At 35.1% G+C, this 23,553-nt stretch overlaps 2 long non-coding RNA genes across 3 annotated transcripts in view; one reads left to right on the forward strand and one right to left on the reverse strand.

The window, feature by feature from the left end:
- Nucleotides 1-23,553, forward strand: part of LOC141748434 (uncharacterized) — a 121,738-nt gene that overhangs the window by 24,451 nt on the left and 73,734 nt on the right. The window lies entirely within an intron of this gene.
- LOC141748435 (uncharacterized) overlaps nucleotides 1-23,553 on the reverse strand; it is a 44,891-nt gene that overhangs the window by 2,967 nt on the left and 18,371 nt on the right. Inside the window, exon 2 of the long non-coding RNA XR_012588996.1 lies at nucleotides 12,892-12,938. This is a non-coding gene — a long non-coding RNA (uncharacterized LOC141748435). The remainder of the gene's footprint in view (nucleotides 1-12,891; nucleotides 12,939-23,553) is intronic.

Genomic DNA, 23,553 nt, shown 5'->3' on the forward strand with positions numbered 1-23,553 from the left:
GCTTCTCAGTTGCTGTCTAGTTTACAAGTAAGTTCTCTGTGTTCTTCAGTCTTCCTTAAAAATACACAAACTAGTTATTCCGAATTAGGTAACAGAGTACTTGACTTGAGGTGTGGCAATTCGGTCTTTAGTTCACACAATGTAGTAAAAAAGGAGGCAAAAGGACTCTCGGGACAGCAGAAGAACATTGGTAGCTATGATAATTCAGAAAATACGTGCTATGGGCTAATCCTGCTGTCACAAATTACTGTAAAGAGTTGTGAGCCTGGAAAGAGAACACAGGTAATCTTGTATGTGACTGAAGTCTCCAAAGAGAATCTCACTGTACTGCTATATGCGTTGTATTAGATCCAAAATATACAGGTGGTGGTGGATTATAAATATAGGCAGAAAGATGTGCAGCTAAGTCTCCACTGCAATGCCAATTTATACTGCTGTATATAGTAATCACAATTCACAATTTGGACCAGTGGGAAAAATAGTGTTTTCTAAAGAAGCGATAAGAAAACCCAGAAGAATGAATATTCAATGTGGAGAATATCATGAGATGAAGGATTCTATTTATATTTGTATTGAATTCCTGCTGTGAAAGGAATTCCTACAAGTTTAGGGCATCATGTAGAACTTCATGTTTCCTTAGCTGTGAAGGTGCTCAGGTGTTTAGGAAGGTTTTTGTTCTCAGTTTGCTGAGAACAGCTTGTATTAGTTAACTTTGTCTAAAAAAGTTGGCTGTGATTTGCCGAGCAGTATGACCCACAGCTCTTATAGCTGCAGGAATAATTCAGGCCACAGACAAATCATTTAGGAAGCATGAAAACATTTCCAAACTGGTTTGTAACATTTTTACATCATCTGTATCCTCATCTCTGAAATGTTCTTTCCCCCATGCCACAATGCTCAGTGTAAACTCCTGCTTAAAAGAAAAAACTTTTTCTATGGCTCAGTTCTGACCCTTGAAGTTGTGGGTCTTATGGATATCAGGTATTGTGTATACTATTGTTGAGACATGGTCTGAAATCAAATAATCTTATTATACAATGTTCTTTTCTGAAGATTGGCCAAGAAACCCTATTGTCATCTAGTCCTGTATGCTGGACTGGAAGCGCTCTCTGAAGTAACATACTCATTTAAATGTAAGGTAAATTAAACTAAAAGTAAGGGAAATGTTTCCCTTCTCTGGAATAAGAATGCATAAAGAAACAGGCCAGGATACTAGCTGTATGGGCAGCTACATTACATGAACAACAACAAAGGAACAGGTGGGATAAACAGAGCGAAAATGAATGAGTTCTACTACAGTGCTTGTAGTTCTACTAATGAATGAGTTCTACTACACTGCCACTTCTTGGCAGCAGGATTTGGACCTTAGTATTTAAAACAACACCTCTAGTAGAACTCATTTGGAAACAAAAAATAATAAATGAATAAGCATGATAACTGTTAAACCAATAGATGTGCTGTGTAGGGTAACACATACAGATAAACACATTCAAAGTCTATAATTGTCTTTTTTGTTTTCATAATTGGTGTGTGTGACATAAAGAATTATCAAATAAAAATGAAAAAGAAAAGAAATAGCCATTGAAGTAAGAAAAATGTGTTTGGAGATGATGGAAATGCTACAAGTGAAGAGATTCATAGTCTGAGTTGCCAAAGGTCTACCTGTTGCAGTTAAAATATTGCCTTAATTTCACCCTCCTCCAGAAATAGAGGCAGGTGCATATTTTCCCTATGTATATTTCTGTAGAGCAACATCACAAAATTTAGGAATTTCATGATAGCTTCCATTCTCTCTATTCATGGATAGCTTTTCTCATGCTAATAAAGCTTTTGAGGCTTTGAAAGAAAGCTGGGAGAAAGTTAAATCTACACAATTAATTCAATAGTATCCAAAAGGGGGCTGGCTTTTGGGTTTTTTTTTTTATTGTGGTGGCATTTTGTTGTGGTTTTTTGGGTGTTTGTTTGGTTTTTGCCTTTTTTTTTTTTTAATCACACCAGTATCAAAATGATTGCCTTTGTTTTTGTTTTTTGTCTTAAAGAAAACATTTTCTTCTATTTATACTCATAAAATATTTTCTAAACTTTGTGAGAAACAAAGCTTTTTGCATTATTTTCTGTTTCATTAAATCACTGACAATTAGCCTGTGGTAATTGAAGGATTATTTAGTACTGCTACCATTTTTTTTCATTTTATTGGATTTCTAATGTAGGAGCATATTGACTAGAAAGGATCATTGGAAGGTCTAGACTAAAAAAAAAGTTATAAATGCATAAACCGTTACTAAGTTACTGAAGATCTCCTACTGCTTAGGAAACCTTCTAATGTCTTAGAAGACTTATTCATTGCTGGTTTATATCTACTTGCTCTTCTTCCAACATGCTAATTCTTCTGGTATTTACTTCTCTCATGTGTATCACCCCCCTGAACTTATAGGAACCCTACCTTTATGAAACCTTTATTTTTCTGGGATGAACAAGCCAACAATTTGCAATCCTCACTCATTTAGCAGATTCTGTTTTCCTGACCCTCCTGTTCCAGAACAACTTAATTTTACCATATTTTGCAGTGGTATTAATACTTCCCTACTTATACTTCAGACATCTCTTTCAAGTGTATATATCTTAGAATAGTATTTTAAATTTCCTCAGCTGCATCCCCTGTTCTTCCTGGTTTGAATTACAGAAATAGAATCTTATGCTTTTTGGTTATTTACATACAGCTGAAATTCTTTTTATTATCCCTTAAGAGAATATCTTGAAATTTTTTCTTGATCCCTTGTATTCATTCAATGCTTCGTGGTAATTGTCTCTTGCATTTATAGGTACAGAATGTTAAGATATTTAAATTATTTCAAATGGTGATAAAATATTTTCTTGTGGCATGAAGATGTGTAATGTACATGAAGATGCTATACAAAAGGTTTTCCTAGCACTCATTTAGTTTGCTCACCAGAGCTGACTCATAAGTTTTGCTGTTTGTGAGTAATGCTCCAATCTCATACACCTACTACTGTAGCTTTTTTGCTGTTCCACATCATTGTGCATGCTTTATGGCAGCAGTCTGGGCACAAGATTATGTGCTAGAAACACCAGAATCTTGATGCAGGTAATAGATCTAGCTGTGACTGGTTTGGATACAAATCCACATGCTTGGAGCCCTTCTAATGAAAGACCAGCGCATACATTTTTTAAAATAAGGAACAGATTTATTAGTTAATAAGCATTCAAAACCATAGGCTAGCCGTCATAAATGATAGCAGGAATTCAGTATCAGAATCTGCAACGACAAACTCAATATGATAATCAAATTATGAAAGATGTCCAGTGCCATCCATTCAATCTTTGCTCAAAGAGCTGAGCCAGGAAAGGTCCACAGATGGTTGGAGGTCAAATGAAAAGTGTGACTTTAATAAAATTATGATACAAAAAACAAATTCTTGCTTGCTGAGTAAAACATCTGCTTTTTGTTTTCTGTCTGTATGGCCATAGAACACTGCTGTATGAAGATATTTAATACTTTTCAAGATTATGAATCCTTTTGTCCTTCCAGGAGTTGAGAACTCAGTTTTCATAGGGAACACTTTTAGATCACTAAGATTTTTTGAGATGTTACTCAGTGTCTGTGATTAGATTTACTTTTATCTGTTTAAATCAACTTAATTTTTTTAAACCCTAACACAAAAGGTTTGAAAGTTCAAATATGAACAGTTACTTATCAGCATTATATGTTCTTGTATACATTCATTCTGGAGAATATTATTGAATATTCTATTTAATAACAGTTAAATAAATACAGTCACTTCATCCACCTCCAAGTAATCTGTGTTTCAAAGTTTTAGTAAAGCCAGGTATCTTTATGCTCTCCCAGCTGCAAAAGTCTTGTGAATTAAATGTGAATGACTTAATGTTGGTTTTGCTCAGTATCCTTGTGATCGTGCAAGTCATCCTCCAACAGCAGTCTAAAGCTCATTCAGAAAGTCTTATACTGATAGAAATGACAGGTTTTTACATGACTATCTGATTTTACCAAAACATTTTAGGTTGGCTATCACTGTCTGAGGAGCTTCATTGCAATATCAAGCTAAATAACCATAAAGCTTTTTCCTTTGCTCATGTCTCCAGGTTTTCAGTCATTAGAGTGGAAGTAGGAGTATATGATGAAGTTGGTTGCCATATGTAGGAGAAAATTAATTAATTTAATGTGGAGGAGAAAGAGACTTAAAGTAGATTAATGACAGAGGGAAAGTATAAGCTTCATAAGAATCATTGAAAAGTCTTGGATATAGAAGTATCTATTGTTTTGGGTTTCTCTTTTTTGTTTTCTTTTTATCTTTTTTTCTCTTTTTTTTTTTTTTGGAAATAATCTATACAACTTTCTTGAATGACAGGTATGAGATGTCAAAATCTGATATTTCATTAGAGGAGGATGGTGAAGGAAAACAAAACAAGAGCAATAATAGAAAATAAGAGAAAGGTGTGGATTTTCTTTCCTATTATCTGACAACTTCTCTTTTACTATCATGTTACACTTACCTTCTAATAAAACAAGATACTTGTATTCACAAAAGCTGATATTTTACAGTGTTAGGGAAAGGAGCATTTGCAGTTTTCCATCCCTCAGAGAGAGAACTCAAAAGGAGAGTGGCAGTTATCTACTTCCTCTAAAGGGACCCTTTCTCTCCCTCTCTTTCTCTCTCCCTTTTTTTCTGTAAAGCTTTTGACATCTAATCCAATTACTTTGCAGTTTGTCTTCTCCATGCTTTAATTTTCCTTAGAGAATGTCTGAAAGTGTTGGGTTGCGTATTCTCCTTTTTATGGACTGCCTAAAGAGTATCTGTGCTCTCCCTCTTGAGGACGGTTTTGTGTCAGACACCCACAATGAATAGCAAAAGTCTGTCTTTGGCAGGCATACATATACTGACCTTCAATTAAGCTGCAGGTTAAGACAATACTGAAAAATCAATAGCTCATTTTCTGTCTTTTGTGCTCAGATTTTGATGTTTACTAAGATAAAGGATGACAATGCTAAAGGCAGGAATCTTTGCGGAACATCCATTGATGTTGCCACAGGCTCAAGGGCCAGGTATGGCCTAATCTTTGCAAAGCTTCCAAACACCAATATGTCAATAGATATCAACTGTAGCTTTATGTGACATCCACTATCTTTGAATTTTCATCAAGTAGCATTTTCTGTTCTCTTCCAGTCTTCTCACCCAGAGATTCACAGGAAGGGTCATGAGTAATCAAAACTCAGCTAATTGGAGGTTAGAGTTACTGTGTGGAAAATCTGTAGCATGAAGGCTTAAACTGTTTATATCTAATTTTTAGGTTCAAGCCCTAACTTGCAGGTCCTGGTGCCTGCAAGTCTGTTTTGGTTTTTTTGTTTGTTTTTAATGTGTGTGTGTGAGTAGTTTTGTTTATGCAATATAAATCTAGCCTGATAGGTTCTTCCTCACCTCAGTTCTTCCACAATCTGTATGGACACCCAGAATGGAGAGGGGACATTGAACTCCACTTTTTGGCGAATACCTATCTGGCCAGAAAACTACTACCTCCAACTAACATTTGCCTAATTGTACACACAACAACAGTGGACTTATTAACCTGTGAGGCCAAAGTTAATGGTTGAAGGTAGGACCTTTCTTATATGGCGAAAGAGAAATAATTAGCCAAAAGATAGATAATTTTGTGTACAATAAGAATAAATGTCTCTTAATGGACTACATTTCTTTTTCATTTTGACAAATTTTGAAATAACAAAACCTTACTTTTAATCCAAGCATGGGTGTTTTTCAAAGGAAAAATATGGGGGGGTTATATGTATTTACAAGAAATCCTATTTAAATATTATGAGCATCTGTTTAAAAATGCTTGTAACAGGAAAAAGGGAAGGACATGACCCTGATGTGAACACATTCAGTCCTGCAGCTTCTCCCTGTGCCATGTTGGGAGAGCTCCCATGGTGAGGCTGTCTGCCAGGGAGAGGTACAGGGGGCAGACCCAAGGAAGAAAAAGATACAAATTGGAAGGACAGAATAGGAGGGGAGAAAGGCTAATTATATGTCTGCCTCCAACTCCCTTTCCCCACCTACTCTTGTAATGATAAACTGTTTGACCTCAACTGTACCTGGAAGTTATTGTAAGTAGTTCACTGGATTTATCAGAGATGCATTCATGTGGGCAAACAAATAGACTAAGCAAGTCTGATTTAATCATAAGAAATTAAGTATTTGCAAAGTATCAAAATGAAGATACTCCTTGTCCTAAATATATTTAAATTTTGACCTGAAAACTATTGTCATAGGTTCTTACTAAACCTTCATAAATCGGTAACTCTTAATAAATTCTATTCAAATAAAAAAAGTCAGAGGTAAAATTTGAACTTGAGACAACAGTTTAATATGTTATGCCGTGTTGTATTGGAAACAGCGTTTGTCTTTGCCCTGATGTCTGTGTTAGGCCTGCAAATTAAACATTTGTTAGTATTCCATGTTGACCTGGCTGGATGGAGTGGTGTTAACTAGCTCTGACTGGCAGCTTCCAGTCCTTGACTAAAGATCTGGTAATTGTGACGCGAGACCCTGAAGCAGGGAAGTGTAAAGGTCAGAAAACTTATAATGTCCCTTATAAGCTCCTGGAGGGAGGATTCCCAGGAGACTGGCTGCCTGTTAAGTAGGAGTATGGAGAGAACTAGAATAGTTGTGTGTGAGGGAAGTGAAATGTAGCCATGTTCATGTATACGAATAAGAAATCTTCCGCTCATTTTGTGTTTTGTGCTGGGTCCCAGAGCGCCTTTTATTTTCTTTCACATTTTTGCAGGTTAGCATCCCTCTTTCTTCAGGTCTATTTTTTGTGAGCCCTGCACATCACATTCTAAAAAGAATAAAAAAGGGTACAATTCTCCCCAGGCGAGGTTTCTGCCTACCCAATAATCCTACTGACATGCTGCTTTCTGAGGCACTTGCTGTGCATGAGTGCAAGATTTTAGAGAGACAGAGTGGCACAGGAGTGCTGGAGGCATTCTTCTAACGAGCTGTCCAGGTTACTTTCAGATTCTCTATTTTATATGCCTCCTTGATTTGGGAGAAGCCGAATACTGGGATCTCCCTACCATTTCTTTCCATGCAGATTTTAAAGAGAGAAGAGCCTAGTTCTGTCCTGAACTTTTTCAGTCTTTCATTTTCAGTAGTAAAAGTAATAGCGACGTGCCCTTATATGTGAGCAATGAGTGTTCATATCTTTAATGTTTGGTATCATAACTCCATTCCTAACAATGCACCCAAGTTCATTTCTTATGTGACTGTTTTATTTTCTTTTTAAAAACTGAAAATAAGCTCATATTTTCCATTGATCACAGAGAAGCAATGAACCAGAATTTGGTATATTGTTTTCTTAATTTCCTACAAATCCTGTAGTGATAAGTAGAAGTGTGTCTTCTTGTAGGAATATGAAGTCTGGCTAAAACTTTGATTTGAGCCCTGTAACTCAGATTTTAAATTTTGACTTTGCATGTTTCCTGACAATGTCCACAGCTGGTAGAATACAAATATATTTCTGAAGTGGAAATGTAAGCAAGTATCTGTTTCCAGTGTAGTTTAGCAACTGCAAATCTGAAAAGAATAGTAAAGTCTTATAAGAACAACTACTGAGGCTCTATTCCTTCCTCAACTCAATGTGATTTTATGAGAGGTTCTTCAAAATGCGATTGCAGTATTATACAATGAAATAGGTACGAAAATATCATTACTTCACTTAGAAGATGATTGCATAGATTAATGCTTTAATTCATTTTTTATGTTGAAAGTAGATGAGCAACACAACTGGAATGTGTACTTGAAAATGGAGAAAAACATGTATGAATTTAAATTTTCTTACGGAGAAGTTTAATGAACCTGAGAAGCAATGATTCACTCAATAAATCGAATAAAGCTCTGTTTTCCATGGCTATCACCTGTTATTTCACTCTTCTGGAGGGGAAATGAATCTGGTCTTAAGGGGGCTAATATGGAAGGAAAGGAAGGATAAAGTGCATGCAAAGCCAACATTGGAACATGCATTGGATTTATATTGTTCCGATGCAAAAAATAAACAGGAAAAAAACCTGTCCAGTAGACTTCTACAAATATGCTTCTCCATTAAAACGGTATCTACTAAAATTATAAATGAAGTTCGATGCAGCTGAGTAGTTAATATGTTCACTATAAAATCTTAAGTCTCTTCTTCTGATTGTTGTTTATGAGCAGATTTAAAAAAAAACGAAAAACATTTTTGTAAAAAATGTTAATAGTATAAAAAAATCAAGTTTTTGAAATAATATTCAACTCCAGAGATCACCAGTAGTTCAGTAGGCATTTACTGCTGGAGGTTGGGATTTTGTGGTAAATCAGATAAGTCCCACAGTAGAAAGCCCTTCCAGCACAAATACTTTTGTCTGTGGATTTTACTTTCCTTTTGCAAATACTGGTGCATGGTACTTTTAAATTAACTTTGCACAAATGTGTATGCCAATAAGTTAGTCACTGAAATGTTCATGAAAATCAAACACCCCAAAGGATGTGAGCATGGCCTAGGAGAACTGATTTAATAAAATAAGCTGAATATTCAGATATACTGTTTTCCTCAAGAAAATTTTTATACCATGGACAGAACCTTAATACTGAAAATTTTTATAAGTACCACTGTAACTCTAAAGTGATGTCTTTGCCTAGGGGGTGCCTCATGCATTCAATCATAGGTAGTTTATGAAGAGATTTATTTTATTTAAAAGAAAAAAAAAAGTGGTGGAGAATGGCATTGTTTACATGAAGTAAAAATATCTTAGATGCTTAGATCTTGAGTGAATGCAATTGCACTCACTTCTGCATCATTCCAAAGCCTTTGGAGTCCATCAAATGCAGCTTTCTCTGTGGTTTAAGTTGCAGTGGTACAATAGTACATCTACTCTCCAGCCAAGGCTCTGCACTGGATGAGGCTGTGAGAGTTTTCACTTGGTTCATATCCACATGGCAAAACTTATTTTGGCATAGTAACCGCTTGTGAAGTCCTGTTACTTTGCATTTATCATGAGGAAGCAAATGGCTGCCTTAGCTAAATTTGTGATAATGTGTTCATGCGCTCAGGCCTTTGCTCCAGCTGCGTTTTGCAATCTATGCATCTCATACATCTTTCAGCTGTGAGACCTCCTAGAAAAGTCTCACTGAAGTATTTTTCTGTAAGGATGAAAAAAACTCATCACTGAAAAATACATATATTCCCATATTCTTCTGCTATTTCTATATATATAAGGCATTTATAAAAAATAATTGAGAATTCAATTTTTGAAAGTTATCCTTAAAAATGATGGGTCTTGTGATGGTGAAATCTCACAGTTAGCTCTGTGAATGGGATTCAAAGTACCAGTCCTTGACCATGACCATGATCCCAGACCTAATTTAATTTTTAAATAGAAAGCTTGTAGGGATCTTCTGTTGTTCGGCCCATGCACAACTACTTTTTGACATTACTCTGAAATAGCAGTGTCATAGATCAATGAAAACAGGGTTAAAATGAAATCAAAGACATTGGTGGATACAATTTGTTCAAAAAACTTTCTAAGTGATACTCAAGATCATGTCCTTTCCTAGGAAAACTGTTCTTCGGTGTTTGTCATGCAAACTCACACTCAACATTAAGAGTGACCAACCAATTTGTTCTGGTACAGAAGGTTTTATCCATGATTTTAATTCATGTGTTGGCATCTAAACTGAGACCAAATTAATACTGATGTTCTCTGACCTCTTCAATTGCAATGCTAATTATATGCTACTCCCGTTAGAATGCAACTGCCTTCCACATCTGGAGCAATGAGTCTGTAAACAGCTTGGGGTAATCTGGGCAGGGCATGACGTGCCACCATCAAAATACATTTTAACTATGGATTACACAGGACCACACTTTCTTTTATTGAATTCTCAAAAAAGAAAAAATATTAATTTGGTGATTTTTGTCAAAGAAACTTCTAAATTCTAGACGGCAGGCTAATCTGGTTTTAACTCTTGGTGTTGCATTTTGATATTTGGTGTTTGATGAACGCATGGTGTAACAAGGTCACATACGATAAAATATTAACCACCTTTTTAAACAGCAGTTGTGGTGTTACTTGGATGCCTTATGGATTACAATTCATAATCATGCATCCATCTGGAATAGATGATCAGTGTAGGTCTCTTCCAACTGAAATATTCTATTCTATTTGGTTCTATTTTATTCTGTTCTATTCTAATACTGTAGATGGCTGGCCTGAATAATGGAAACGCATTCTTGCCACAACTAAATCTCTTTAAAAAAGAATAAAAAAATCAGTGCCTGCAAATGTGGTATTTGCAATTTAATGCACTAAGTGAGAAGTTGGAATTGACGAAGATGTGTCTCAGAAAAAATGGCAAATGTGTAAATCATCTTTGAACAAGCACCGATGGCTCTCTTATTTCACTTCGTACTAAGTCATTCATTTAGATTTGATGGTTTTATTCTATCTGAGGCATGTTAGCCAATGTGGTAACTGTTGCTATACTCTTTTTAAACTACAGGCATGTGCTCCTGAAAATCCTGCCAAAGTAGATTATGAATTCAGTTCACATTGTCTGGGCTTAGTGATTTTTTTCTCTTAATGTCAACTATTGAAGTCCCAATAAGGCATGAAAAATTATGGTGGCTCGAACACGTTCATGGCTAGAAAGTTTTACTGCTGAGCTATTAAAACATATCATCCAAAGAGATAGATGAAATAAGAGGAAGTGCAATCTGTTTATCAGACAGAGTCCAGACATGGAGGCAGAAACAGTTATGATTAGGGAAAGACCTCTGTTTGAAGAGAGACTAAAAAGAATAGGCCATAACAAATATAAAACAAATAAAGTAATAGCAAAGTGAAGTAAACAGCATAAATGACCTCATTTTGTCTGAATTTTACACTGAGTGTATGTTTATGAATTAGTAGACTTTTATTCTTTAATTCCTACTTACGTGTTTGAAACTGCCCTCACTTCTCTTAGAAGAGCTAAGCATTAGAGATCAGCCACACACTAAAAAGTACAAAAGTACTGCCAGAAATAAAGTATTCATCAGCTGTCCTGTAAGATGTTTGTGTACATTTTCCATAGTATCTGGTTAGTAAATTTAGACTTTTTCTGTGAGACAAAACAGTAATTTTCCTTTGTGCTGTGGGAAAAAGGAGTGCCCTAATTCTATACAGCAGACAGAAAAGTACTGAAGCAAATGACTCTCTGTGAGTGTTTCTGTGTGTAATAGTGACCACTGATGTGCTTGCAGTGCCTGAAATTTGGTAGAATGGTTAAATGTAGTGCAGAAAGCCCTTCATGTCTGTAAGAAAATGAAAGTATCATGGTATGAATTTTCACTGCATGCTGCATTTACCAGGTGTTTTCCATTGTTTTAACTGTAATAAGGTGACCTTGATTTCTGAGATTTAAGATTTCAGTAGTTCATTTTACTGAATTCTGATGATCACAGCAAACAGTGTATGCACACTGAGTCCTGCCAACCTGCAAGCATGTGGCCAGCTGACCCAGAACACAGAAACATTGAAGTTCCATTCAAAAACTTTGAGTCTGAACAACGTTCTCCTATATAAAAGACATAATGACATGCCATACTGAGTTAAAGGTAACTGAGATTATTAGATTTATGTTCTCTATAAATAGCTGTAAAGAGACTGCCTCTATCTAGCAAATGTAACGTTTTAATGCAGTTATATTTCACAGCTAGTTACTAAATTCCCTTATGCAAAATACAAATTAATAAATGGGTCTAAATATCACACTGCACAACTCAGCAGAATTGTTCACACGTACTTAAAGTATATTTTATTTGGAGGTAAAAAGAATATCCATTGAAATTTCAGCCATCGCAGTCTGTAAGTTTAGAGTAATGCTGTAGGAGCTTACTTGTATTTTTGGTTACTGCTGCTAGTCATAACTTTGTTGTGTATTGTAAAATGTTTCTAAATTTTATAGGTCAGAAAGGAGGACATATGGTAAGACTGATAATAAGAACTTCTTGTCACTGTCAGGGATATCATTATGCCTCTACTGATATGGTGACCTGCAAAACAGGGGTCATCATGTTGATAAATTTGTTGCAGTTTGGTTGAGGAGGTCCTTATGCAGAGACAGATCTTTTTTTTGTATTGCTGCTAATTGTTGCAATACGTGTCCTTTAATGGCCTTTAATGTGTCACACTTTGTTACTTCAATGTGGCATATCGAAGAGCAGCGTAGGACACCATATTCCAGAACTGTTGCTTACAATGTAATTTAAGTTCAGGTGTTCTGGTGTGTGAGTACAGGTCCCTAGTATATATATGGAGTAAAATGATTTAAAATTAATGAGCAAGTGTACTTCCAATAACGTCCAATTACTTCATTCAATATTCACATAAAATCACTTAGAAATTTCTAAACAAGGAGAACAAGATTTGGACACAATCCTTTCTTGAGCAGAATTTTTGCCAGATGGAAAGCGTGTCTGGTTAAATCCTCACCTGTTAGAAACATTTTTGACAGCTAGAAAAAGGTCTTCCAAACTATACTTGTTGCTCTATGTAAACTGTTTGATTTTTTTCTTTATTAAAACTATTCTGATTTATTTACTTTTATCCTTGTATTGAGCTGTCCCCATACACTATTAGATATTTTAGTGTTTGGATGTTGGGTTACTTTGCTAATTTCTTTGAATAAACTCTCATACCAGATCTATGAACTGCATCTGTTGAGAAATATATGTGTATTCTACCAGTCTCATTTATGCATTAGTTTAGTGGTTGTCCTTCTAGCCTGTGGCTTTTTTGTTTCCCTGCAACATGTTTGGTGTACTTTCTGAGTACAGTCTCACCATATTGAGCTTATCCTCTCCATTTTAGCTTCTTGTCTGCTGTCTTTCTGAAAAGAGGAATAAAATAATTATTAATAAATTCAGCCTGTAAGATAGGGTCTATTAATTGGTTAATGACAGCAGTATTTTTTATGAACATTTCATCTATATGGATATATTTGGCATGTACATACGCATCTTATTTTTTAAACTATATGACTAATGAATTTAATCTCCTATCACTTTGAATAAGCAAACAAAAAAAAAATCAAAATAAAAAACAGCTTTACAAAAATAGTGGAAAGCAGTTATCAAGAGTTGAGAGGTACATGAAAAACAAGATGATGATTAATTTTTCCATCTATAGAAAATGTTGTACTTTAGGGAAAAAATACAGTGTAATTGCTGGTTTTATGTTGCCTTACCTTATTTTCCTTAAATATACAATAATGTTTGTGTGTGTGTGTTTGGAAATCAATGGTATGCCTCAGAAGACAAAGCTGTTTCTAGAGATACCTTACCCATGATAGAAAGTATCTATCACATATTTACTCCAAAACTGCATATAGTGCGAAACATATAGCCACGATATTTGGATAATTAGAAAACTTTCTACAACTAAAACAGCAAATATTTTTGTATTCTCGGCAGAGGTAAATCATTGTTAATCATAAACAACATTTGTTTCATTTAAGATAAGCTACTTTCAAGATGACAATCTTCCTTTTCAGAAAAGGAATTTTACCACTTCTTTAAGAATTATTATCATATTTTGAACAGTTATTTCTCTAGAACTGCTTAGACTTGATGGATTATTCTTGTCGCCATGATAACCTTTAAGCCGCTGATTCCCAAATTCATTGGATTATAGCCCATTATCTACCGTCAGCACTTCTCAGACTATCATGGATCCTTATCATAAAACTTTTAATTGAAAATGTTCCAACAGGGATAAGATTTGGGAGGCCACTTGTGGAATACTTGGTAAGGCATTGAAAGGACAATTTAGTAACTGCAGCCCTAAATGAAGAATCTTACAAATAAGAAGCTACTTGGCTAACAATGAGTTTACTTGTAGCTTTGAGGCATTTCTGAAGTGATATGCTAAACTGACTCTCTAAAGCAATTAAATTCACTTCTACGAAAAATTAAGACTCACTCTCCAGCTGTCACGGCATAACCAGAAGGAAATTACTATCATGGGAAAACTACACACTTACCTCTCCGGGGATTTTCTTCAATTATATGTTGGCATGTCACAGGGAAGACATGTTGAAATTTATGAAGTTTATTCAAATTTATCTTGTTTTCTAATAACGCTTTGAAAAAATTACAATTTATTTGTGGAATTGGATTCCAAGCCCCACTGTAAATCATGTATCTCGTCTATTTTTTGTACATCTGTGAATTTGTCAAGTTGCAGTGTGACAGACAACATTTGGTTGAGTTCTTTGTTGTAAATTTGCATCTTATTTCTTTTATAAAGGAGTGATCAGGCAAGGTGACACTGTCTGGAGAGAGGGGAGACAGTGCCTTTCCTGGGCAAACAGTGAGCTTTGTCTGGGGAGATTATGTCAGGCAGAAGAGACAGGGTCATAGCAGCAAGCTGGGCACTCACAAAGGATCTGTAGACTAAGCAGTGCAGGGAACAGATTTCCAGGCCTCAACAACCTTCTAAATAACCTTCCTTGATCAGCAGGGATTATTAAGATTTTGCCACTATTTAGAAAGGTGCAGAATAGACTGAAACCCACCTGGAAGCAGGGATATATCTGGGCACTTGTTTTTAATTTGCTTTTACATTTCTGCCTGGGCTTACTTAGCTATTTTGAATTTTCTCTATAAAAAAAAAAATATTCTAAATTATTTTATGATTAAACCTAACTTTTGAGTTAAATGCCTTTTAGCCTTTTAAAGAACAACGACATGAAGGCAAAGCTACCCTAGAGGATCGAGTAATTTAGAGTTAAGTTGCTGTCAGGTCTTTTTTTCCTTCTGAGTAAATATCTATTGACAAAATTGGTCAAAAAGTGAGGAAAACTAATTCAAAATAGATTTAATAATTTGTGAGATAGTATTTTATGAAGTCATTAATATAGAAAAAATGTGTAGAACTGAAAATATTCAGTTATGTCTATTTTTACAACACATTCAGGGTTTTGGTTGGTTTGTCGATTTTGTTTGTTTAAGCAGCGGTAGCCTTCACAATAGTTCATTGAAAAGCATGGTGGTTCTTTTATTTTGATTCTGTTTGACTGGATCGATAAATAGTCAGGTTTCAAAATTTCCAGTCACTGATATTCACACAGAAGCAGAGCTGAACTTTTTGGTGTGTGGAGTATAATGGATCTATACGTTCAGTCTCGCTTTTAAAATTGGGCTCAAAAGCTCAGATTTAGTAATTTTTCAGTTTAGCTACCTGTAGTTTGATTGGTGCTTCTGCTTCTTATTTTGCTAAATTTTCCTTCAGTCATTTCCCCTTGCCACCATGGTACTGTCATACAAGAACAGCATTTTTTTAATAGAATTATAGCCTTCTGCAAAGATATTAGAGGTTATATGCAGGTATACATCTCAACAATGAGCTGTATATGAGACTATAGAAAAAATTTCAATGTGATGAGTGTTTGCTCACCCATCTTCAGCAAAGAGCATATAATTTCATTGTTCTTCTCAGCTTAGAGATGAAGATACATAGGCTGTTGGCTTGACCATGCTTTGTTCTTGGAAGGACTCTTGAATTGCCATTGGTCAAGAGAAAGATGCTCATTCACTATATCGAAATTCTTTAATACACCTGATTTGCTTGTTTTCATCTGTTTTGCTGTGTTATGTTTGTAGCTAAGCCTGAGCGTAAAGAATGAGGAGCTCATGAAGCTCATTATGCTTCATTCGATCTGAAAATTAAATTTTGCAATTTGAGAGTTGTAAATACTTTTAAGAAGCGTTGCTTCCTGTAATGGAAAACAACAGGTTCCTGCAGTGTTGTTAGGAAATAAATTTGTATCATGAATCTTTAATAAGTCATTCAATATGTTGTGCCCTTGGGCTATTGATATACGAGAATCGTACCCATATTCTGGAAAAAATGTGCAATTTGGAAATCTTTTTTCTTGTTTTCAAGACATGTAGCACTTTGAATCTTATTAAGCTTGCTTGTAATAAGCCACAGCTATTTCAGCCTTTTCTTCTTACAATAAAGCTTTTCAAAGACAGATAGCTTTCTGTCATATGTTTCCCACCACTAAAACTGCATGTTTGTTTCAGCTGTACTGAAAAGAGACCTCAGTTCTATTAAGTATCACACTTTCCAGTATATATTGTATATATTTTCAGTATCCTTTAGGGTCTTTGGTTGAATTAGTTGTTATCGAATCAGAATTTCAAGAGACTAGACACCAGATAGTCTCTTGCCCATGCACCTTCAAGCTATACATAAAGTATTTATTAGACAAAAGCTGAAAAGAGAAGACCACATTCTTTTTGCAGAGGTCTAATGTAGGACTTAATGTGTTATTTGTGGATAACAATACAATTTGTGCGTAACAATACAGTGTACTCTTACAGCAACTCTTCAAAAGATGCCTTTTTCTTTGAAAAAAAGCTGTATTTTGTGTGTGTTCACGTGCACTTACATTCAAGTATGTTATTTAGTAAGTGGAATTAATAGATTTTAAAAAGTTTGAGTGAAGCACTAGTACTTTCAATACCTTGGTTATCAAATAAGAGCTGCTATTGTTCCAGAAGTTTTTAGAATGCTTAGACTTGGAAATTAGATCATTAAATGTTAGAAATTATCTACCTGGAGTTAGAAGAAGAAAGTATGTCCTATTTAAATAGCCTCTGGCTAAATTTTCAGAAACCTAGATTCTTTTTGTCCACTTCAGGAAATCGTTTCACCAGCCTGTTTCTAATTTTTTTTAATTTGAAAAAATAGGGATAGCAGCAATATTCTTCTTTGTTCTTTTCTGAGATTAAAATTCTTCGGGTAGAAGTTACTCTTAAAATAACTTCAGTATTTTTATTTATTCCATGGACACTGTTCTTTTCAGAATACGCTATTAAAAAAAAAACAAAACACCACACACAAAAAAAAAAAAAACCGCAAGGAAAGCACTCAGCAAAAAGAACAAAGGTATGACAAGCAGAAAGATGGGTATCAGTCGATTCTACATCTTGCAAGAATTGTATGTTCTGTTTTCTAGTTGTGTAATTGGATTGTGTAACTGGAGTATATGGTGCTAGGGCCACTATATGAATATTTATGAACCCAGAGCTAAGAAACATTATTTATATCTCTATATAAAAAGAAATTTCACACTTTCAACATACATTGAACATAGTTGCTTTTCTTAAAAAATGCATTCAGAGGCCAATTATTGACCATCAAAGAATCCGGGATCACTTTAGAATGAAATTTTAGAAGTAAAGTAAAAAAAAACAACCCACAAACATTTCAGGTAAAGGAGAGTTTCCTTTGGAAGTAATTAATTGGAGTGTGTTTGCAGATCTTCAGGCAGAGCAATAAGAATATTACCTAGTTGGAACCTTCCCTTACCTCAGAAGGAAAAAAACATTAACCATAACTTTTCTTCTCTCTAATTTGCACGTTTTAACTTTAGCATTACATTTGACTTCAGTTCATGCTGAACAACTTCCATTCTGTTGTAGGATCCTATCACTGACTTAAAGCTTGCTTCTAGTAATCCTCAAAAACTTTTTTGTAAAGCCCAAGGTAAGAGCAGCAGCAGACAAAGCTAAATTGCTACAATTATCATTATTATGATTAATACTTGCAGTCTGAAGAACTGTTCTGTAGGAAAGACCAGACCAACTCTTTATGCGAACAACGAATGAAAGAGCTCAAGTTAAGAGTACACTTACTCGCTATTGCATGACTGACCAACAAATTGTCTTTGGCAATAAATTAATACAATCAATATAATATAATTCAATATAATTCTGAGTAAAGATGATCCAAAATAATATGGAAGAGGAAATTTCAATACTCATTTGTGCTGTATGGGACAAATTATCACAGGGAAATTAGTTTTTCAAACTTTTTCTTTGGACTCTTGCTTCTCCCCTCCTTATGTAAGGAATATTAAGGTCTCTGTGGTATGTAAGGTGAAAGTTATTTATGACTGTTCTAATACTTTCTTGAGTTAAAAAATAATAAAAATAAGCCTACTGGGAGAAAAATCTTCACTTTTCTTATTGGTACTATATTAATTTCCAGTGTACAAAATATAATGCGCGAGGCTTGAGAGAATTTAAACAGAACTATCCTGTTGACTGTACTCTGTTGTTCCTGGTAGATGTTTGTCTAACATATTCCTTAAGATCTCCACTGATGGAGATCCTGTGGTCTGGTTATAGCAAACCCTCTGGGTTTCTGTAGTCTAGGGCTTCATCATTACTGTGAGAGAGGTTTTCCCATCCCTCCCAGCTTTAACCCTAGTTTTTCTCACTGCAATTTAAACTCATAAACATGAAAAACAGATTATTTCCTTCCTATTTACAAGGGCCTCCTTAACTCATAAAGAACTCAGTCTTTCCTTTCATCTAAATAGTACCTAACTCTTCTCTAGTACATGTTTCTCTTGACCTCTCATCCATCTCATTGCTCTGCTCCATGTATCTCTTGGAACACAGTGTCTGAAACTCCTGTTTCAACTGAAATTCTATCCATGCTGTGTAAATAGGGATCACTTCATATATCTTGCAAGTATTAAGTCCTATTTGTAGATCCTGGTATGATATTTGCCTTCAACAGTATCATGATATTGACTCATACTTTGGTTGCAATCTAAAACAATGCCCAGATTTTGTTCTGAAAGACTTCCATCTGATCTTTGATTCTTTATTGTGTATTTGCGAAACTGATTAGCCCTACTTGAGTGGCTCCTTCGTACATTGAAATTTGCTTTTAGAAATGTGTGTGTAGGTACATGTAAGATTACCAAAGTATGTAAGTGGGATTAATGCATGTTAGTCAGTAGTGGCTCTTGATTAAGACTAGGCATAATGCAAATAAAAAATCTGGGGAGTTGCTGAGTTTCAGTGTCTTGCCCTTAGTCCAGCAAAATGTTTAAAATGCTTTTAGAAGTAAGACTCTGAAGTTGCATTGTCAGGCTAAATTAAGTAAATAAGGATAGAAGCAGGGTCAAAGCTCCTGCACAGGAAACTGACGTTTGATCTTAAACTCCGTGCAAGAAATTGTTGGGAGTTTTGGGTTGTTTTTTGGTTGGTTTTGTTGTTTGGTTGGGTTTTTTTGAACACAGCGTGGGAGGAAAATGCTGGTTAAGTTTGTATTTAATTCTGCAGGTTAAGTTTACTTAAGAAAGTTTTATTTCCTTTTGTGCAGGCTATGTTTCGAGTTAGCAATTGACTATTGTGAGCAGGGAGCATGCGTAAGGTATAAACTGCAGAGAGAGAACCTTTGTGTAAGGAAGATGGGCTTGAGTCATTTAAATGGCTATTCCTAGGCATTTCAGCTTCTGACTTCTACATGGAAGTTCTGTTTGTCTTACACTAACAAGCTGAAATCTTCAACTGGGAGTGAATGCTTATATTGAGTTACATTAACTTATGCAGCTATTCACTATGTAAATTGGGGCAAGTTGCTATGGTAACCTGCTGCATAAAACAGCTATCCCTGCAAGCCGAACAGGCCTGTCTGATGTCCAAGCCCATGGTGTTTGGGATCTGCTTTGATCCCAAGGACCCAGTGTCAGGTATGTGGTGAAGAGGACGATACTGCACAACCATCCTGTTCTGTGTGTAAGCAGTGTGCGTTTCTTCTTGGTGCTATGAAACCCACAGCCTGCTCTTCCTCTACATGAAAAACACCAGCCACATGTTTAATTTTAATGATTCTTTTTTCTCTTATGTTGAAAATAAGGCAAATGATAATTTGTAACAATTATCTGTGGCCTTCAGTGTTTTGTAATCAGAGAAATCTTCATCATTTTTTCTAGTGAAGAATTATTTTGTGATTACATTAATTTGTCCATTATTGTCCTTTTGTATTTGTTCAGAAGTTAGCCTACCAGTCTTTTTTATATTATTTGCCTTAGTCATTCACTGCAATAACAGAAGTCAGTTTTATTAAATTTCTCTAGAGAATGCGTTTTTGACATATTTGAGGCAGAGTGAGCAGACTGCACTAGTAGTCGAATATTACGCAAAAGGCTCTGGAATGGTTAAAAACACAGCAATGCTGTTAAAACACAAATGCTACATCATTCACGCCTTGCTCTTTAAGAGGAGCAGCATTTATAGAAAGGCTTAAGGCTTAGAGCTAGAGTAGTACAAAATATAAAATAAAGCAAGCAACCAAACCACCTGATGCATTGGTACAGGAATTACCTTCACGATACTCATTTTTCTTTCCAGTCTGTATGCTAACAGCCTTTACTGTGGAGAAAGAGTGCTCTTGTGTTTTTTCATTGAATTTCCAGTACAACCTGGGGGTGGTTTCATTTTCAACCAAACTGCAAAGTTTTCTTGTTAACTCATATATAGACGACAGAGACATTTGCGGAGTCCTCCCAACAATCACGTGCCTTTTCTAAAGTGTGCGCCTCCCTTTAAAGTCTCACTGGACAGCACCTCACTAGGCTTGAAATGATATCAACAATCCCTTTAATCTTATTGGGAATACAGGCTTAGAAAGGCCTTCCTCTGCCAAGGCTGGTTCTTTAAATTTATCAAGCTTCATTTTAAAATGAATGTATTCTTTTCTTTGTTGTGTTTTCCTCCTCTCCCCCTTCCCTTACCCCATGAGAAGGCTGCCTCAGAATCTTATCCTTCTGGGAGTTATAAACCAGTTTCTTGTTTGTAGTCTAAATTTCTTCTTTGCTTTAATGTTGATGTGACAACATTATCAGCAGCTTTAACAACTTCCACACCCCCACCCCCTCCAGTCGTTGCTATCACTAATATATTTGTAAATAACAATTGCTCAGTCAATAAATAAACTTTATTGTGTATTTAAACTGATGCTTAAAGTAATTCTGGAGCCCAGAATGCCAACAAATTTTAGCTTGATTTCCCAGCAACAATTTAACTTGAGTCCTGCAGCTCTGGTGAAAGTAAGAACGTGCTCGGAGACTTCTGTGCAGGCCCATTTCCTTAAGACAGTAGGAGCCAAATTGCTCGTTAGAAGTCCTGAACATAGCACCACCATTTCTTCTTCTTTCCATTACCACTTCTCTGTCCCAGGTCTATTGTCAGCCTTTAGAAACAATCCAAGACTGCAGACTTAAGACAGAGGACTAAAATATATAATATGAGAAATATCACAAGAAGATGCCTATGAAGAACTGTGACTCCTATGACTTGAACAAAGCAAGGGTGACCATCAGGGTTGACTGTAGTTCTCAGTATAGATACATAATTATGCTTTTCTTATTACATGTGTATAATTATCATTCAAAACCAAGGCTGCCTCACTGGACAAAAGTTGAGAACCTAGTATATGCTATAGTGTATTCTAAATACAGAAGTTTTGAGAGAAAACTCAAAGCACATGATCAAAAGTTACTATTTTTTTTTGTTGATTTGATGCAAACAAGTGTTTGCAAAGAATTTACTTGTTTAATTCATAATAACAATCTGAACCCTAAAATTAATAGATTGAGGCAAAATAACTTTTAGTTTGTAAATGTCTTCAGTGACTTGAAAAACAATTATACAGGCTACTATACGTGTTTCTGGTCTTGAAAGGATATCTGAAATATACTTCAGACTATACAGTTCAGTGTAACCTTCAGTAGAAAGTGACTGTTGCCTTAGTTGCCATTGCATTAGTGTTGTTGTGATTTTTGGAAAGGATTGGATTATGGTTTGCAGCATTAAGCTGAACATGGTTAAGGGCCCAATGAGTGACAAATGCCTGTGGAAACATTAAAAGACAGCCATCTTTTTCACAAGGACACTTGAAAGAAAACAGCTTTGAAAAGAAAAATAGATAAACTTTAGAACATTCATCTTTTTTTGTCAGAGGAAATGGACTATATTTAATAAAAAAAATAAATCTCATCTAGTAAAAGAAACAAAAACCAATGTCTAATTATTTCAGGACATTGTGTTAGTAATTAGTTCTATTTCAGTGTATGTGACAGTTCGTTTATACACCATCATGTGCCTTTTTCCTTACAGTTAATACATTTGATGTTCAAAGAGATGTATTTCTTGTTCAGCAAGGCAAGACCTTATAGATTCGTCTAAAACAAGTGAAACTTTTTGAAATTTTTCAGTCCCCTAAACTAGCCTGATTTCCCTTTATTTTCAATAAGATGTAATATTCTATAGGCATAAGTCAAAGCTAGTTAGCCTCTCTCAGGATCTGGAATTTAAATGATAACTGAGAAATAGGAGTCTTCAAGGGCCATAGATCTATAGATAGATATAGAGATAATTGTAGCTATACAGTTATGTAATCAGGTAAAAGTTTGGAGTTTAAATACATTTTAAAAAATACCTGTTCCTTGGAAAATTAATTTTTTTCCAGAATGATTTGTGTATAATGTGAGGCGCACAGAGGTATGTGTGAGTTTGTTGGTTTGCTGCTGATTATTTTCCTTAGAAAAGAGCTTGCCTTAAGTCTCAACTTAAGGAAAATGAAGAAGACCTGGTTTGGCAGTGAGGGACTGCAATATCTTGGAAACCTGGTCAAAGAATTTCCTGTGTGTTTTATTTTCTAACTATTATACAGCTTCATATTTTAGTATTGAATAACAATACTCTATAACTGGATACACTCAGAAGACAAAAATGAAAATTAAGACCTATTTTTATCACCTTTCAGTTAAAGTTCAGTAACTAGTTTGCCTTTGGAAAAATCTTTTTAGCAGTTCGATTTTTAAAAGAAAATATTTACTTTACAGAAAAAAGACCTGCTAGGTCTGATCCTTATAGTTATTAGTAACTAACAATTTACTCAATCAGGTGTTTGACACTGTTGACACTAAAAGCAAAATGATGCCTTGTTTAAGTCAGGAATCCAGTCTTCCTCTGCAGACAAGAAGTTGTTTAGAAGGAATATTTCTATTGAGCCTCATAAATATTCAACTTCTATTTTTTCAGCTGTCTGTACAACAATAGTTTTCTGAACTGCTGCGTTCTGTAAGCAAGAATACTTATAAATTAAAACAAGTTATGTTAGACACAGATCTGCCAGCTTTAGGTAGATATCATTCACGTTATGATAGTTCCAACTTAATTGTTCTCTTGGCACAGCAGGGAAGAAGCAGGAGAGGCCAACATTTCACCCATATGGGATTGTCTTCATCAAGGACAGCAGAGAAAAAAAAGCACACTGATATATTTGCATTAAAAATACATTTAACAAACTGTAGGAAAGAAGCAGGTAAAGAATATTTGAATACTTTCCTAACCTGATATTCATTATTTCCAACTTAAATCTCCAGCATCTGATTAAATAGCACCACTGATTCCATTAAATACGTGTGTGGAATGAACACACATTTTTAACATTAGGTTCCAGAAGTAATTTTAATTAGAAAGAAGGCAAACTTTTGTATAGAACATAAAATTTTATTTTTCTTTCTTTTCGTCTGAGTTTTAGTTGGATATCGTTTCTATGAAAGTTATTGGCTGTCATGATATGTGCACTTTTGGACAAGCACAAGGATTATTGTAAGTTTTGAATGCACT

This window comes from Larus michahellis, chromosome 9 (genome assembly GCF_964199755.1).
Source record: "Larus michahellis chromosome 9, bLarMic1.1, whole genome shotgun sequence".
NCBI classification, from domain to species: domain Eukaryota; kingdom Metazoa; phylum Chordata; class Aves; order Charadriiformes; family Laridae; genus Larus; species Larus michahellis.